Source organism: Dermacentor silvarum, chromosome 9, assembly GCF_013339745.2.
Source record: "Dermacentor silvarum isolate Dsil-2018 chromosome 9, BIME_Dsil_1.4, whole genome shotgun sequence".
Taxonomy (NCBI): domain Eukaryota; kingdom Metazoa; phylum Arthropoda; class Arachnida; order Ixodida; family Ixodidae; genus Dermacentor; species Dermacentor silvarum.
In genome coordinates this window covers 147,548,412-147,567,121 of record NC_051162.1, presented here as the reverse complement: position 1 = coordinate 147,567,121, position 18,710 = coordinate 147,548,412, and the positions used below count along the sequence as shown (strand labels likewise).

At 48.9% G+C, this 18,710-nt stretch overlaps 1 protein-coding gene across 10 annotated transcripts in view; it reads left to right on the top strand.

Moving 5' to 3' along the window:
* The window catches only part of LOC119464516 (CUGBP Elav-like family member 2), a 521,231-nt gene that overhangs the window by 75,198 nt on the left and 427,323 nt on the right, over positions 1-18,710 (top strand). The gene's annotated exons all lie outside the window — the stretch shown is intronic.

The following is an 18,710-nucleotide window of genomic DNA, read 5'->3' as shown; positions in this document are numbered from 1 at the left end:
AACGTCCATTCTCCCAAATGCTTCGTCCTGTTTCGGGGCTGTTGGCTTCGTATCGCGGCGCGACTCGTCTAAATATCCCAGCCACTGAAACGCTTCGGTTCTCCTACACGCCTTGCGTTCTTTTCCGCGGCTGCCTGCGTCGCTAACGAGAGGGCCTGTTTTAACTTCCGAATCTTACTGCGACTCGCCTTTCGCAATTCGTAGTATTCCGACTCGGCGTATAGTGTCTCGCCCATCTACGTCTTACTCGATTGCGACATTTCCCCCAGCCACCGGTGACGAACACGCGCGTTCCACTTCGCTCGAGTGGCGGCAGTCTTTCGGGTTTAAGCGTGAAACCAAGCGTGTACGCGCGAAGGACTCGTCCTCCGCGCATTCTCTGTTGAGAATGCGCGCTCTTTCCGCTTCTCCGGGCTAACAAAAATAGAGAGGAGAGCTGTGACATCCTTCCGCGCCGTCGGTCCTTTTAAAGGGGAGGGGGGGGGGGGGGAGCAGTTATTTGCCCGGCAAAATCAAGAAGCAGCCCTCGTAGCACTCCCTGCAGCAGAGGCAAGCCCCGCCGAGAAGCACCCAACCGCCTCCCACCCGAGACGACAAAAGGAACCCGCCTTGGCGCGCCTGTTATTCGGCGGTGGCCCAGCCGCCGCGACCGCGCTCCGGCGACGGCTGGGTTTTAATTTGCGCGCCCGCCGGACTCCGGGTTCCGTTGTCTTTCTCTCTCTCTCTCTCCACCGTCCTCGCTAGGTCTCTCTGTCGGCTGCGCGTTTCCTTCCTCTCGCTCGAAGTCTTAACGCTCGCGCGAACGCGTGGGCTGCTAGTGTCGGGGTGGCGTTTTCTACTCCACCGCGCAGACTGGCTTGTGTTCTCGGATTTATTCGAACGGTACACGGATCGAGAGAAAGATTGTCAAAGACCGTGGTCGGTGGCAGCCTTAAGAAGGCCGCGGTAAACACACCTTTGTCCAACTCGAAAAAAGGAAATGTACAGTTGCGCAAGCCAGTTAGGTTCGCCAGCACCAAAGGCGAACTTGCTTTCAGTATCCACCTGAGACCCGGGTTCAGCTGTGGGACATGTTCGCTTTTCAAGCTGGTTTTTATTGTCTACTCGTATATGCTACGAACGCGAGAGGAATTGAAAAAATAATTACGATGGTTTGATGACAAACACTGCATCCCCATATACGTGGAAGAGGTAACCATCTCCTCATGTTTGCTGTGGTAAAAGCTGCTTTTCATAGTCTAAACGAAGAGATGATACAACTATGTGTAGTACATTTCCTTGCTGCTGCTGCATCCTGGTTTGTCACGCAGTCACTAGGAATTCGAAACACACTTCAAGGTTGCTTCCCACCCTCTGTGACAACAGCAGAGGTCTTGTTCGATTCAGTGTCAAATTTGTCGAAAGCGAAATGACAAGAATGTGACTAAACCACTTCCGTACAGTTGCACATGCACCGGACTTCATATCCAGGATGAATATTATGAGTAATTGATTCCGAGGTAATTATGAAAAAAAAAAATAAGTCAGTGTGCAATATATTGTAAATGGTTCTTCGTAGAATATAGGCGTCTCTCGGTACCTGTTCTGGAGTGTGGAGGCCAGTTGCAGAGCGGTTTTGTGGGCGGAGCCTACGCTAAGTCCTTAAGTTGTCACTGAATGTATATCCTGATAAAACCCGAAGACGGCTCATTAACGTGATCGCTTCCAATTGTCGTTCCTATATACCGACCGCTATGTTACGAACGTTCTTTTTTTTTTTTTTTTAGTACCATGGTGATGCGCTGGATGCCGCACTTCCCTGTACTACGTGGGCAATGTAATCATGTTCTGCGTAACCGTGTTTGTTACAGTAAAGAGCATTTTTGTAGATGAAGATCTGAAATTTTGTTGTGGGTTGGCATGTCGACGCGGCATTCTCGATTTTCATTCAAATCGCGTTATTCGAAACACAACACCTCACGGTCGCTTTTCTCGTCATCTGCGATGACGGAGCTATCTGCATCAATTTAGTATCCATTTTCTCGAACGCTGGCGGCGACGGTATAAACCACTTTACACAGTCTCGCAGGCTTCATATTCGGAATATTTTACATATTCGTTTCCAAGTTTGTTTTCACAAAGGATTGATGTTGATATGCTCCGTAAAAAAAAAAAAAAAAAAAAATGTACAAGGGGTAACACGAATCTATACTGTTCTGCATAAGTGACCTGGCGAACAACTCCCCAGGCGAGCAACTCTTTCGAGTCGTCAGCGTATTGACCCTTTTCGCGGAGCAGTTTGCTTTAAAGAAACGAGATGGCGCTCACGGCGGAGCGCCATACCTCTCTTCAGCGACCGCGCACGAATGCGAAACCATTACCGCTTCTACCTTGCTTCTGTGTGCGATCAGCTGTCGGAAATGCAACTGAGTTTTCGCTAACACACTGTGCTCCAATCATGCTAGATTGAATCATGTGGATTGAAGACGTGTGCAGTAGTTGGCTGCAAAAATAGTGACTGGCATGCTAAAGAGTAGAATGAATCTGCGTGGCCAAGTTCGCGGACCGCTGCTGCAACTGTCCGAACGTGTTACTGGCACTTCGTTATGTACGTACGGCTTTCCTCTAAGATACAGAAATTTGTTTATCCGCTAGCTTTGTATCGCTAACCTTCAAAGAAAGGGCTTCATCCCCATAACGTCGGCAAGAGTGAGTACCACTCGTTAAACAATGACACAGGGAGTAGTGCCGCTTCCTGTTATAGTAGGTTTCGCGCACGTTATCTATACACATCTGTCCCAAATGGCAGGAAAACTTACGTCCCCTCTATCGCCGACGTATCAAGAATAAGTGAATGAGCGCACACTTGAATATGTGCACACTGTATATGCACAATAAATGACGGACTGCACTGATGGCGCACGAATGGTCGAAGCTGAATGTTTCGTGACGGTCCACTTAGTAAGCGAGTTACTAGCTGTAATATATATTTGCTACAAGGATATTACAATGTACAAAACAGCTACGTTTCAAGCCTTGTGTGCAGCAAGAACAGATCTATCGGAACTGAGCACACCCGCGAGCGATTAGGCAGAAAATAATCAGATAGTGGTCGCACCGAGGAACTTCACTGAGTCAGAAACTGACAAGCCGCTGCTTCAATATATTCGCCAAATAAAGTACAAAGAGCAAAACACACTAATCCTGATTCTATTCATGACCGGAATGTTTCGATAGCTTGGAATACATATTTAGCCCCGCTTTTAGAACAAGCATCATATACACTGCTTGCGCCGTTTGGACATAGCTTAACCTGCTCCGAAAGCGCTTTTCCATGTTCTCTGAAGCTGTGATCAAAGCTTCGTGTCGTCCACCTAGTCACCGTCTACGATATCTCCGAATGCAGAGGTTTTCTAAGCCGCGCCGGCGTCATACACTTCCATTGTAAACAAGGAGGCAGTTGAGGCAAGCAATGGACGCGTCACCACGTGATCAAACATGGCAGCGCCCATGGGATCCGCCGCGAAAAGGGTCAATAATATAGGAAGCGTCTCGACTGTATCGAAGACGGAAGTGCGAGCTTCGACGAGACGTCTCCTGGCGTTGCCAGCACGCGCTTCGCCGCAGCACTCGCAAGCTCAGCTGGAAAAGCTGCTTTCTGGAAAAGATGGCGACGAAGCTGGACGTGTGACCTGATGTGTGGTGTTGCTTGAACGAGCGAAATGGTTATATCAGCTTGGATGCCTTCGTGTCCACTACGTTTCAGTGGGCAGCGTTCTCACGTTCCCGCCGTCCGCTCGTTGTCCGGATTGTGAAAACTAATAGTCGTGGTAATCGCGTATAGGGCGCATGCACTGACGTATAGAGGCCGCCATTTTATTGGTAGCCAGAACGATGCGAATTTGTGCTTCATGTCGATCCGCTCATCTCGAGAAGCACAATGGAAGCTGTGAATAGTACAACAAAATGATGTACGGTGACGTCACGCCAGTACTCCTTGTATTACCTCGTCATTATTGGGAGACAGCTTCATTCGAAACATCGCTTTATTCGAACTGTCGTGGTTTCCACCGCAGTGAACGCATTCTGTGCCGGGTTTCTATGCCAGTAGCTCCGTACTCTAGTTGTGCGGATTTGCTGGGAAGTGTGGCTTTCTTTAACGTTATACGAGCTCCCGCGTGCTTTGTTATAAGCCGTCCCGCGTTACAACTCTCTGAGTCTTCCCACTCCTGCTAGTGCTCTTCAGTTTGTGAAGAGGAGTTGACGAGGTGCATAACAGCGCGAGCCTTCTGTCGCACGTGGAGCGCGCGCGTAGCAGCCATTAAGGCCATTAAGCATCACTTCCTTGCCGATCCAAGGAAGGGATGGGATCGTCGCAGGTATAGGTAACTTTACGGGGTAGAGCAGAGATAGGGAAATTGTTACGTTACTATAGATATAGTCACACACAATTAGCACACAATTTCTAGCTGACTGCTGGTGCCCATTGTTGCAAAGTTTAACGCGGCCACTCTGTCCATAAGCCGCTTTTTAAGAGTCGCATAGTTCTTTTTTCTTGTTTTAGTGACACTTCAGTGGGCTCTAAATGTACATGGCCGTGGGAGTGCAGTCGCCCCCTGCATACTGTAGGTATTTGTAGCGCCACCTGCCCAGAGTGCCCGCTTTCGCAGCTTAGAAGCAGTAGCAGGCTGTGGAGTTTAATTGCTCTGTGGTTTTCTCTATACAGACGGTGCGTGTGAGCCAGTGAGCGGCGATTGTATACTAGGTCAAGCGTGAAGTTAGACTTTGACGTGCCGGAGAAGAGAGACGGTTGAAATACGACTAAAGGCATGCTCTGGTACATATGCCAGCGGGAAAATAAATGCAGCTGTCTAGAAGCCTTGCGTTGGCCGTAATTGATTTTTCTTGTTCGCTCGCCGTTCCTTCGTCTAAATTGCTTTTCTCCGAATAATTGAGTCACGCGTGTGGAAATCTTCCAGAACCGGCATGCGGGCGGCTGGTCATTGTGCGCGGCCCGACTTTCTCGAGCGCGTTTGATTGTTCGACGCGGTGAAATTCCGCGCCGCTGCGCGCTACTGCTTCGGGTGGCGCGAAGGAAGTCGTGAAGGGGAGAGGAGGCGTAACGTATGGAGGCCGTTCGCGCTTTCCGCCAAACGGCTGCTATACGTCGACGACAGCGCTGCGAAACTTCTCGAAAACAGCCCTCATATTGAGATGCAGACATGGGTTTGAAGCTCGAAGCGAAGCGTGAGTGGGTGCCTGAGCCTCGTGGGTCTCGAGAGAGAGAGAGAGAGAGAGAGAGAGAGCTCGACTGTGGACGTAGCGCCGCCTTCTGGAATACGGAGCCAACTTTTCACGCCATCGCTGGTTATACAATACTGTAACTGCTTTCTCTTCCGGTCTTATACCCTCTTCCTGTATTCGTTTACTTTAACGCCAGTTGGAGTAAGACAAGTCGGGCGCGAAAACCGTGTCGCGCTCCGCCGAGAGAAGTTGCCGTCCCTACTCTCAGCCCCTTGCCCCCCCACTCCCCTCCCCTTCCCCCCCAGCCGCTTCCACTTTCAGGCCTCCGTGCTCCCTACGACAGCCCGAGAGCTACCCTTCTCCCCGTTGCCTTCTCGTGCGCCGTTACTTTCTTGTCTCGGCGAGGGAGGGCGTTCGCGTCGCGTGTCGCCTTAACGTTTCCACTGAAGAGGCAAGAGTGAGCAGTAGAGCTCTGGCGGGGCGTTGGCGCCGATGCGCGATGAGTGAGTGGCGACGCCATCTGGCGCCGAGCGGAACAAAGTCGGCCACGCGTAAAGTCGGCGAGCTTTGCCGGCTAGCAGGGTGCACCCCTCCCAGTCCCCCAACTCAGTTTCACTATCGCCTTCTCGCAGATTTCCTTAGCACTTTCTCAGTTTCCTTTTGTGTGTGCCTGTATTTTTTTGTTTTATTGAAGCCAACTAGTCCTGTTTCGGAGGGTCGCGTGTCCGGAAACCGGGGCTGTGAAGCCGCCTAGTTCGAGCCTGGTGTATAAACTTTCTCCAGCTCAGCAAACACGGACGTCACTGCGTCTTTATTTTTCTTAGGCTTGTCTGATGTCGAATTGGGGGTCTCGTTGGCTGCGCTTTGCTCTGGATTCTCTCTGCTTCAGTAGCCGGATACGAAATGGTGTAGGGGCCGGACCTGGGGAACCGGATTGGAGTGCGTGGCGTATTTGCGATCTGGCGCAGCCTGCCTCATCAGCGATTTCACTAATAGTTCTGTGCCGAAGACACAGGAGTTTTGTGCCGAACTGTACAATACGCGTAACAGCCGCAATGACATGCAGTTTCAGTGAAGAGATGGTAGTCCCGTGTGGTTTGAGGGATGAAATTAGAACTGCTTTGCACAATGTGTCCAACGAAAAAGCGGCAGCTGAAGCTGAAGTAGCAGTCTATTTGGTTAAGGATGGCGGGAACTTACGCGTGATAAGCTTCTGACTCTTTATGAACAACGCCTAATTACCTAAATGTACCAGATGCTTAGAAGTGTAGCAGCATAATCTTACTGCATGTGTAAGGGAACATTAAAGGATTGAAGAAATATAGGGCTCATTGTTTTCTTGCGGTCTTGTAGAATATACCGAAAAGAAAAAAACAACGAGTCGAAATAGACGAAGGACAAGAGAAGAGAATTCAAACCACAACGACTGGTCGCTGCGGTGGCACACCATAGCAAGTCGAGGCTTGCCTTGCCACACCCGCATGTCAGCCTAATCCTTATCATGACAGCTCAAATGGTGTTCCTATAGTGATACAGCGGCAGCTGTCTGCAGATAGAGGCCTCGAATACTGCACTACTCCGGGCGGAACTATTTTTATCATAAAGAAGTTGGGCTGCTAAAGAAGGGGGAACAGTCGTCAATCAATACGTTTTGTTGGCAGAACGCGCTGATAAATTATCAGGCGCGAGCTCAAGTTCATCATCAACACAAGAATTGTACGCGAGGCATGGGCTGGTATCAGATAGTGCGCTCGGCGACCTGTTTTAAGAATAAAAGCTATCGATGCTGCCTGGGGTCACGCGTGGTTTGTGCTGTTTATGGGGCTGACCGCGGCTAACGATGGCGGACGAGAACAGCCCAGTACGGGCTTATTTATTTTCGCTCGACTGTTCTCCTTGACCTGCTTCGTCGCGTTTACTTTTCTTCTAATGCGTAAGCATTCTTCGCCGAGTACCCCAGCAAAATCTGTGTCACGCGAAAAGTGTCATGTCTTGTCTCTGCACAAAACGTGTAATTTGTGACGTTAAGACATTTAATCGTTATAATAGTGTAAATGTAGATGAATTTGTGGCTTTGTAAGTGATAAGGAACAATTGCAAAAAAAAAAAAAAAAAGTTGGTCAGAGAAAACTGCTCTCCTCTGGCCGCCTTGAAAGCTTACTTTCCCGCATTATGGGTGTCTGTGCAGAGGAGCTTGCCGCATGGCTACTGAGTATAAAAATAACTGGTTGGTAGATATGATAATTTAATAAAAATAGTAAATGATTTGTGGCGTTAAAGAAATGCTGGTGACATCGCCGTCGCCGCATCAAGGTCGTAACTAAAGAGGGAAAAGAGAAAATGAAATTAACAAAAAAGTAAGAAAAAAACAACTGCTGTGGTGAAACCGTTTCTGACGGCGTTCCGGCTCAGTTGACACGATCGCTTTGAACGTGCCATGCAGCTTCCTGGCAACTCATCTCCACACCGTTCAGTACACGAATTTCATTTCATTGGCACCCGAAAAGCGATGGGTAGACATGCATAAGCTAGGAAAAGCAGGTAAGCAAAAGCGAAGTAACAGCCGAGCCAAAGAATGCCTACGCATTAGTAGACACTTCTCAGAATTTTTGTAGCATTTTTAGTTTCATTCTTGTTTTATTTATCGCGTGACTGTGTTATTTGTAATTTTCATTCAAAATTGACCTGCCCTATGTTGTGGAAATGCCGTAAATGCTACTTATAAGAATCTGGGTAGTAAGTAGTTCGTGTGGAAAGGGAAATGTTGGCGCCATCTTCTGCAGCCCTTGAGGGAGCACGGCTTAGCGCCATCTTGGTAGGGGCCACGGGGGGTAGGGTGTGTGTGTGAGAGAGAGAGAGAGAGAGGCAAACGCGCTGAACTGTCGCCTGTTTGATTTAAGCCTGGCATTCGTTGATTGCATTTGTTGCCTTACGGCCGGAGTTACAGCGTTACAGCTGACGTGGCGTCACCCTGCGACCTAATGTTCAACTGTAAACGTCTCGTAAGACCCTCGCTTGCCGAGAAGAATGACGACACCGCGTTAGAATAACGCCGATGCAGAAGTTCGCGTCTCCAGGGAATTAAAACACGGTTGCACGTTCCCAGAGACAGAGAGCTCGAATCGAATACAGCTTTGCTGCGCTTCGGCTCGAGGCGACGGTCCTATTTGCGCGTCACGTGCTGGCTCTGCTTCGTATTGCTGTCGTCGCGAATGGGAATGAATGTGTTATCGCTTTATCACCATCATTTACTTTTTGTTTACTCTTGCCGAAGCGAGGAGCATTATACAGGCTTTTTTTTTTCAACGCAGGCAAATAATTTAACAAGAACTCGTAAGGAACGGCATAAGGGTAGCGGAACACACAAAACAATAAAAAAAAAGTGGTAGGCGACCCGAATTTTTGACTTAGGTGTCTGTTAGTGGCACTCGCGCCTCAGCGTTAATTCTAATTAATTCCAGATACTTCAGTAACTCAACTTGTAACTAAATGTATGTTCTGATATCATGTTTATGATGAAACCCGTGAATTTTGTACTGTACTATATTTTCTGACTTATTTTGAATTTTGTCGCCACGGCATAATGCTAGCGGAACACACAAAACAATAAATAACAAAAATGTAGGCGATAATTAGCGTAATAAACAAGTAGGTATTTACTGAAGTGAGAAGTGTGAAGAGCTGCCTGTTATTAGCGGGTGGCACTGACAATTATGTCTCGTTATTTAGTTTACTCGTCTTTGGCAGTGGGTAAAAATGACCGATTGCATGGTTCTGCGAGCCGGATGGCGCAAGAGTTAAAAGGGCACGGCACGGGATGGGAGGGGCCGGCATATTTCCGTGAAGGTACGGAAAATAATTGTATTCTCTGTGATACAAACATAGTCTCGCGATCTTGCAGTGAAGCGCTTATGTGTTGAATCCAAGATGTGATTTACCGTTGCCGAGACAGTGATGAGGGCAACACTACGACGTGACGAAACGGGCGGGGTGATTTCGCATGGCTTGTGTTCCGTCGATTAAGTTGGTTTGGTGCGGGATTCTCTTGGCGTTTTCCAGTGTTCTAGTTTCGAAACTGGAGTTCTTGAATTACCCCCGCGCATTGATGCGACTAGTGTGTTCTCGAAACTGCGCTGTTGCAACACCACCTAGACTAGTTGTCTCCCTATCAATCGCTTGGTTTTGAAACGGTGATAGCGTCGCGATAAGGGCTAATTTTGCTGCTGTTAATATCATTTGATGATATTAAAAAATAAAGAGAAAGGCCTTGCTCGGTTCGAAGTCGTCGTCTCTGACCTTCAGTTGTTTATTCTTTTGTTTGTTTTCTGCCTATTCCTTCTTAACGACTGCCTAATCCGCTTCTCCCCTGTCCTCGTGGTCGCCATGACGCGCCTACTCGGGGATTAATAACAGTGGAGCTCTCTCTCGGGCCTTCATATCGTATATTTTTTTCGTTGTTTTTCGGCAGCACGAAGCTCCCACTCCTTCGTTTGGCCATAAATAAAGCCCTTTCTACATTTCTCTCTCTCTCTCTCTTTCTGCACCGCCTTGATGGGTGCTTGACGAGCATGACCCATTTTTTATCACCCTACTCCTCCTCCTCCCTCATATATTTTTTTTTTCTTTGTCCTCCGGGTTGCCTCGAAGTATCGCCGCGAGCCGGAAGTTAATTTGTCCTGATAGCCGGATTTGGAGAGCGTGATGGGAGGCGTTCTTTTACGTACTTAGCGTTAAGCCGCCCGGGATTAGCGGGGCCGGAACTTTGTTGAAGACCGTGGGTGTAGCGGTGGAAGGAGAGTGGCAAAAGGAGGTGGAGGAGGAGGATCGTTGCTGGCTGCACGCGAGCGCCTAGCCTTGCGAAGGCCGCGGGCGGGAGTGGAGGGGAAGGACGTGCCGTACTAAACGAAATGTTTCTTGTCACTCTTCGTCGCCTTTGTTCCGCCTTCCTTTGTTTTTGAGTCCCGAGGTTGAAAAGAGGAGGGAGGAACGATGACCGGAAGTAAATCTTCTCAAGGGGACCGCCGGAGAAGAGAGACGGCGCGGGTACTGCTGGCAAAATAAGATTAACTTGCCAGATCAGCAGGGATAAAGTTCGCTGATACCTGTAGAAGGATCGATGGATTAAAATAGCGGAAAACAAATATAAGGCATGCACTCGGTAGATGGTTGTTCTGAGAGGGGAAATAATAAACTTGTTAGAGATTTTCTTTCATTTAGCGTCTTGTTTCTTTTAGAGCTTGAGGAGGGCGCTGGGGCTGGATGCAGCTTGCCGTGATTTTTTTTTTTTTTTTTCCTGTTTTCACCATGGGCTGAACGAACGGTCTGGCCTAAGCCCGTAGATTATTTTCGGTCGCGCGGCTGAAACGAGATGAACAGCGCTGTTTGCTTTCCCTTGTACGGATTTATCCTATGACTTCCCCTGACGAGATTTGGTCCGCAAGGCTAGTTTGGCGTGGCGTCTACCTTGTAATTCTTTTTTCAAATATTGTTTTTGGAGCGGCGACCGCAGAGAAGAGAATGGATTGTTAGGTTGAAGTTGAGTTGTTCGGGTGAATCGCTTTTTCGTTTGTCCTGACTTTTTTGGATATTTACGAATGCTCTCTGTTCTCTTGTTTGTGGGTTTCCAGCGAGGCTGAATTGAACTGTCGTGTTTTCATCATCTGAGCTTCTGGCTTATGGTTGTAGGTTATGCGTTTAAGGCTCTCATTTGCTGCTTATTCGAGTTGGTACATTGTAGCTAGTTGAAAAGACGAAAGTGGATCAAAACGGCACGCTGAATCATGATGTGCGGTTCGCGCGGGGGCAGCCCAGCGTTGACCGCGCGCATTTTTTTTTCGTGCGCGTTTTATTTTCATGTAGCAATCTCTGTGGCTGTTCGATTGGCATGCGTGTAAGGACAATGTTATAGGCTTTACCGTCAGATGACTCTGGCTTTACGAACAGTTGGATGTTGCTGAAGGTGTGCTTCCTGTAACGCTGCGGAGCGCTGCGGAAAGCTGCATTTACAGGGGGAAAAGTGAGGTGTAGAGGCGCATATTTCGTCCACCCTCTTTTAGCATGCCGAAACACCAATTGACTAATGCCATTTGCGGTTATGGCCTGTCACTAGAAAATCGCAGAGGTGCCGGGCACGTATCTACCGATGCGCTGGCCTAATTCTCGGATGTGTTGACAAGATGCATGTCAGGTTATGTCGCGCGCTACCTGATGAACGTCATGAGGTTACGTCATGACGGGCGTCGTGACGTTAACATTTGCGGTTACGTCACGCGAAAGTTCAGGTAGCCCTCAGATCGATCGATCAGGGTTATGGCTGTAATAAGGATTGCATAATGTGATCGAAAGAAAAAAAAAAAAAAGATTCTCTGCAGCAAGAACTTCCAAGTGCTCTGGGCCACTATTGTTGCCTCTTCTACCCATTCTCCTGTTATCGATTCTCGTTGCATAATTTTTATTATTTTGCTATTAGCGTCTGATTTTGTGCACCTTCAATAACCAGCTAAAAGAAAGAAAAAAAAAAGAAGTCTCGACCTCGTTCAAGCATAACAAAAACTTAGTCTTCGGAAAATATTATGTTGGTGCCACCGAAGTTCCCTTTCTTTCTTTCCTTTTTATCTGTCCAGCAAACAATGAGATCGAAATAGTTTTCGCTCCGTTAGTCAGCGCTTCTTCTTCTGTTGGCCGAGGACTTTCGTACGCGTCGAATAGGGAAAAGCAGAGACCCTGGGAGAATTACCCGACAGATTGTAAAGCAAATAGAACCAGACAGAATAAACGTGGCCATTTCGAAGAGGTAAATTTTTTTTTCTCGCCCGATTTATTTTGTCCTCTGGCCGAACAAGTTGGGTTTCTCCTAGCGCAGTCAAATCATGGGGGAAAGCGATCTTTGCAGGCGCGGAAGGCGTTCAGCCCCGTATTCAGAAATGCGCGCTAACTTGAAGCCGCAACTTGACTTGGTCAAGGGCGGCGCAATATAACGCCTGAAGTGATCGTGCCCAAGAGGCTCATTGCGTTTCTTTAGGCGCGTTCGCGTTAGGCGTTAAATCTTGTGCCGGACTTGACTAAATCCCAGATTCAGAAATTCATCATGAAGTCCATGTTCGACTTGATCTAAGTGACGGCCTGTCGCGAGCTTTGCGAGGGAAACGCAGTGAGCGTCTTGGAATCGTTTACGCCAGGCTTGATTTAGATCAATCGAACGCGGGCTTCAGGTTGATATTCATTTCTGAATGCGGGGGTTAGTCCAAGTCGTGGCTTTCATGTCGAGGAAGCTTTAGCTAGGGGGAGCCTGTCTAAATGAATACGTGGGAATTGGGACAAGTTGTTTTTCTCGACAAACACTGCGCCAAATTTGATTATGTTTGTTGCAATTAAAGGGAAAAAGTGAAAACCTAGTGACTGAAAAAAAAAAGTTAGAAATTGCAAAATTTCAGAAAATGACACTATCAATTTACAGCTCCGTAACTTAGCACCAAAAGTTATATCGCAATTATGTAAATCGCATCTAGTAGTACATCTAAAGCGGATAAGTTTGATATATTATACATGCCGTTTATATACACCACTAATATGTGAGCAATACTTTTGCAGAACCATTGTAAACATTGAAGGAATTCACGTAGGGCTTAAATGAATATATCAACTGTGTCCGCTCAGAATGTACTAACGGATGGAGCTTACAGAACTGCGATATCTGTTCTTGGTGCATAGTTACGGATTTGTAAAAATCGCGCTTCTATTTTTTCTTCAAATTCACCGATTTTCGGCAGTATTCGTTAAAAAAAAAATCAACCCTAATTCGAAATTTTGCTTCCAATTGTCACTAGAAGTCAACCTCCGCTCTCAAATACAAAAAAAAGTCATTAAAATCGGCATAGTGGTCATCTCGGAAAGGGATTTCTGCGTTTTACGTTAATTTAATTAGGCGGCATTGCAGTTGGGCCCGAGCTAAAGCTTCCTCTTAAGACGCATTCCCGAATACGGGAGTAACTTTGGCTGACAGGTGATGGTCATTGTTTGGCGTAGGAAGTAAACAGGAAGTGGCGTTTCTCTTTAGTTCCCTTCTTCCCATCAATTTTTGTTTCTACCCTTGTCTTCCTGAAGAGTAGGCAGACGTTGTGCCCCTCTTAGTGGCAGTTGCCAGCCTGTTTCTTAGCTTACTTGCATTTATGTCCATACTATACATATTTTGGAACTGAATAATAATAACAATAATTAGTGTAACACACACACACGCACGCACGCACACACACACACACACACACACGCACGCACACACACACACACGCACGCACACACACACACACGCACGCACGCACACACGCGCACACACACGCGCACGCACACACGCGCACACACACACGCGCACGCGCACACACACACGCGCACGCGCACACACACACGCGCGCACGCACGCACACACGCGCACACACACGCACACGCACACGCACACACACACACGCACACACACACACACACACACACACACACACACACACACACACACACACACACACACACACACACACACACACACACACACACACACACACACACACACACACACACACACACACACACACACACACACACACACACTGTTTGATTGTTTCTGTTCTATTTATTACCATTGTACCCACTTCGTCTCTAATGCCCTGGAGCCTTCGGGTAATTGAGTGAATAAATAAATAAATTAATAAATAAATAAATAAATAAATAAATAAATAAATAAAAGTTACTTTCCTGTACAGATTTTGTGGCAACGCAGTGCGCTCCAATTAAAGAGGGGCCTGTCAGTGGCGGTGCGCAGCTTTGCGGCAAGTCACGCGACACCCCCCCCCCATCCTGCGCTAACCAGCGCGTGACCAAAAGTCGCCGCCGACGAAAAGTGCGCTGCGGCTTCTCGAACGAAATAAACGCCCAAACAAATCGCATCTCGCCTCGCACACGCTCGAAACTTCACGAGTCAGCGAAGTGACGACATCTTATTACGGGGCTCTTAATTACTCGCCGTCAGGTACGCCGGCGCCGCGATAGTGCTTTTCGGGACGCGTCGCCGAGGTGGTTTTTCTGGGGGGTAACGCGCATCGAGTGAAACAGCGGCCACGCGCGCAATTTCTCGAGGGGAAAAGCGCGCGCCACGAGATGAAATGCGCGCGCACACCGCAGCTACACGCGGCTTGCTGCTCCCTCCCTCCCTCCCTTGCTCCTCCCAGCTGGCTGAGGTGTACGCGCGCCGACCGAAGAACGACCGCGCTAATAACGCCGGCGCGATGACCAAGCAAGCCGGGAGCCGAGGGAACACGACGCGTGGGGTTTGGGGAGCCGGTCAAAAAAGACGGGCGTCAGCCGGCAGCGCCGGCCCCAGATTAATTGCGTCCCTTTTCCTCCTCCTCCTCCTCCGAGGGCCGGCTAACGCGACCGCCCGCTCAAACTCGGGTCCGCAACGCGCAGTCTTAATATAGCGCGCGCGCGAGAGAGAGACCTGGAAAGGCTCGCGCTCGGAGGATGGCGAAAATTAAGGGTGCGTCCGGGCTATAGCTGCGACGTTTCTTTCTTCTTTTTTTTTTTTGTTTTTCGCGGAGAATTGCGGGAAACTTTACGACGTTGGTGCCGCGGGGTTGTTGACGCCGGAAAAAGTTTTCAGTCGTTAGAAGTCTTGGCGTTCATACGCAACCCGCGGTTGCTTCGCTTCACCCGTTAGCGTGCGTCCACGGAGTGCGTCGTTGAATGAAGCGCTTGTTACGGGGGAACGAGTAGTTTAGCATGTGCTTGCATCGTGCTTGTTTGTGGCCTAATGAGAGGCACGCGCTAGCCCTGGTGGTAATGTTAGGGGTGGCCGTGGAAAACCGCATGTTTACTGCGGTTTTCGGTATGTGACTTGGTTCTGCGGTCTAAGCCGCAGATAGATCGTGGAGAAGTTTAAGGAAGGGCAGTGAAGTCGGCCTGAAGTTGACTCGGGTAGCCATCTACTCTGCGCCGTGATAAAGGCTGTTGACCATGTAGACAGAAGTGTGTGAATAAATAGTGCGTCTGCATCTCGCTTGAGACGAAGGGCTGCAGGCTGGTAAACTGTATTACGGGTAGTAGTTACGTGTCTGCTGAACGAAGAGGAAGCCGTAGCCTCTCGCACGTAGGTTCCGAGTCCCTTTCTTGATTCGAGAAATTTCGGCGCTATTCATCTGCGTGACCGCTTTCAGTGCGGAGTTCACTCAGAACTGGATGAGCTCGGCGCGTCGTACCGCCGGAGGTCAGCGGATCTGCAGACGTGAATAAACATGAGAGGGAATACAAGATCTTCAATAAACGAGTAACCCGCCGTGGTTGCTCAGTGGCTATGGTGTTGGGCTGCTGAGCACGAGGTCGCGGGATCGAATCCCGGCCACGGCGGCCGCATTTCGATGGGGGCGAAATGCGAAAACACCCGTGTACTTAGATTTAGGTGCACGTTAAAGAACCCCAGGTGGTCTAAATTTCCGGAGTCCCCCACTACGGCGTGCCTCATATCAGAACTGGTTTTGGCACTAAAACCCCATAATTTAATTTTTTTTTAATAAACGAGTACCTGCGACGTGGTCGACGGAAACCTAACCTGCTCGTGTTTACCACGTAACTTACCCGCCGAACGTGTGGTCTTGCTGAACACCTCTTTCAGCAAAGCGCGTTCAACTGCTGCTCATATGAAACATTTTGTCATTTTCTTTCAACATTGCTTACGCGAAAAAACGTCGGCGTCGCGAGTTCCTATTTTGGCGACCGTGGTGCATGTCATGTTGCGCCCGAATATACCAAGTACCACTGCAAATGCGGATAACGTAGGCCCCACATTGGACCAACTATAGTCTAATATGTGGCGAGATTTGGTTAGCGTTTGCTCTACATACTACATGCGCTTCTATCGAGGAGCCCGCCGTTGACAGGTGGGGAGAGGAGCGAGAATTTCGGGTAACAAAGTTTTCCCGAAATTATTACCTCCACACGGCTTCCAAGTTTGGCTGTCCCTTTTCCCCCGACCCGCTTCCCTTCGGCTCTCCCCAACTTTTCCCCAACTGGGAGAGACGACCCCGGAACCGTTTACGCATTCATTCTTCTGTTTGTTTGCCTTCTTGCGGGCTATAATAGCGTGCCGGCGCCTAAAGGAGGGGAGAAGTGGTCCCATTAGGGCGCTCTCTAATAGCTTTTGTCAGCCCCCCCCCCCCCCCCCCCCCACCCACCACTACCGTCGCCTGCTCGGACCCCCTTTTCTTTCGGGCTTTGTTTCTGCGTGCGGACACCCCTGCCTTGGCTCTTAATGCTTCCGTGCGTATTTCTGCGTGTTCACCCCCCTCTCCCCTTTTGGCACAAGCGCGCACGGCACCGTCTTGGGCTTCATTATGAAGAGGGGCGACAGCCGGCGTCAAACATCGCTGCGTTGGTGGCTGTGCGCCGGTGTAATTAAAGCGAGCCTGGTCGTTGCTACGGCCAGCCGTGGGACTGAGAAGTTGCTGGGCGTTGTTTTTTGCTTTGCTGTAGGAGTCCTTTGCTAAAGGCGTCGTATTACACAGGGTGGTTTGGACGCCCTGGCTCCTTGGCACATTTTGAACGTCCTCGCTAGCGGCGAGGCGCTGGAGTCCGGTACGGTCTGCGTGCGTTGGCGGTGCAGTACCGTCGTCATTTTAATGATGGTTATACTTTAGATCGAATCGAGCCGGAATTGACCTTCCTGTGGTGAAGAAGCGTCTCGCTTGGAGAAGCATGCCCATGACCTTTCAGAAAAGGCAACCTCCTCGTTTGTGCCGGGTTCGAATCCCGGACCAGGACGAACATTTCGTCAACTTGGAAGCTTTCCTTCTGACATGCGGTAGCTGTATACCTTCGTGCTTCATTCGGTTGGATGTCAAGTTTTCTTTCCATCGCGTCGACGTACGTCATCGCTTGCGGTTATAGCACCGCCAACGTGCTTTAAAGAAAAAAGAAAAGAGAAAAGATTGCTGTATTTATTACGAGGTAATTGCTTACCCGTGTGAGTGGCGGTCACGTGCTGTTTTGGGTGTGTCATTTATTTCCTGCTGTTTCGTCCTGCTTAATTCTTGCGGCTATTTTGTGTTTCTTCGTGTATATATTGCGCAGGAAACGTAGAGGTGCTAGTCGGCGCTGCCGCTTCTTCAGAACTTCAGGAGGAACTGACACGCTGTCGCCCATCGTTCTTTTTTTTTTTTTTATCTGGAGGGGGGGGGGGGGGGGAGGCGCTTTTCAGACCACCTACTCGAAGCGTATAGTTTCTTGTTTACTCCGCTCTCGCGTTTTTTTTTTATTCCACCGAGAGTTAATGAGAGGTTTAATACTATTCTATAATCATTCTTTGGTGGTGCTCCTCGCGCTGGCTTCCTCCTCCTCGATTCGCCGTGCGTGGGCTTTCCGCTCCGCCAACGCCGCTCTCTCGTCCGTTCGCTCTTGCAGTTTGTTTATTTTTCTTCTCCGGCTAATCTCGCCTCGTACACGCCATCGAGCGATACGTTCTGTCTTTGATGTTCCGCAACGGCTCTTCTGCCAGCTCTTGCCGAGGCCTGGTAAAAAGAAAGAAAAGAGAGAAGAGAAAAATCTGAGAAGAGGTTTCACTTCTCCAGCCTTTCTTTCTTTCTTTCTTTCTTTCTTTCTTTCTTTCTTTCTTTCTTTCTTTCTTTCTTTCTTTCTTTCTTTCTTTCTTTCTCGATGTCTGGTTATTCACCTGAGCTCGCTGGGGAAATTAAATCGACCCACGTCGAATTTGAACGACGATGCGCGGCTCATTAATCAGGCGAAGATGGAAGCATATCTCCCCGGCAGACGTGGCTTATGGGCGCAGGCGAGTGAGGGAGAATGAATATAGCACGAAGATTTGGGCGTAATTTTCGTTGAAAAGAAGAGAGAGAGAGAGAGTGCATTGTCAGTTTTTTTTTTTTCGTAAGTGCGGAAGCACTCTGCACTTTGGAAGATTAACGACGATAGCGGAACGAGAATGGAAAGAGAAGGCGGGCCTGATAATGATGATCCTCGTAATAACGCTCCAATTCGCGGCTGAACAAAGCGCGAGAGCTCTAGAAAATGCGGCGAGACTAAAGCAGCGAAGCAGGCTGTACTTAGCTTTTTAGTAACAGCCGTTTTGGGGTTTCGTGTACGGGGCGAGAAAGGTGGGGAGGGGGGGGGGGGGGGGGTCGACAGGCCATGTGTAAGTGATGTTTCTTTCGTTTTACGCGAGTGGGTTTGGTTGTTTCATGCCGCCAGGAGTCTTACTGAAAGGGAATGCTGTTTCCACGTGGCTGCGCCACTATAGCTGGAAGGCAGTCACCTTTGTGCCGCCTGAAAATATCTCTCAGTTAATCTGTACACGTTTGATCGGTCCTTCGGTCGGTAGAAGTCTATCCAAGTCAAGTCTGTCTATCCAATTCAAGTCAGTCTGTCTATCCAACTAAGGTCATTCTGAGTTTGGATTTGTGTTTCTTTTTTGCTGAGCTAGTTGAACAGGCTTG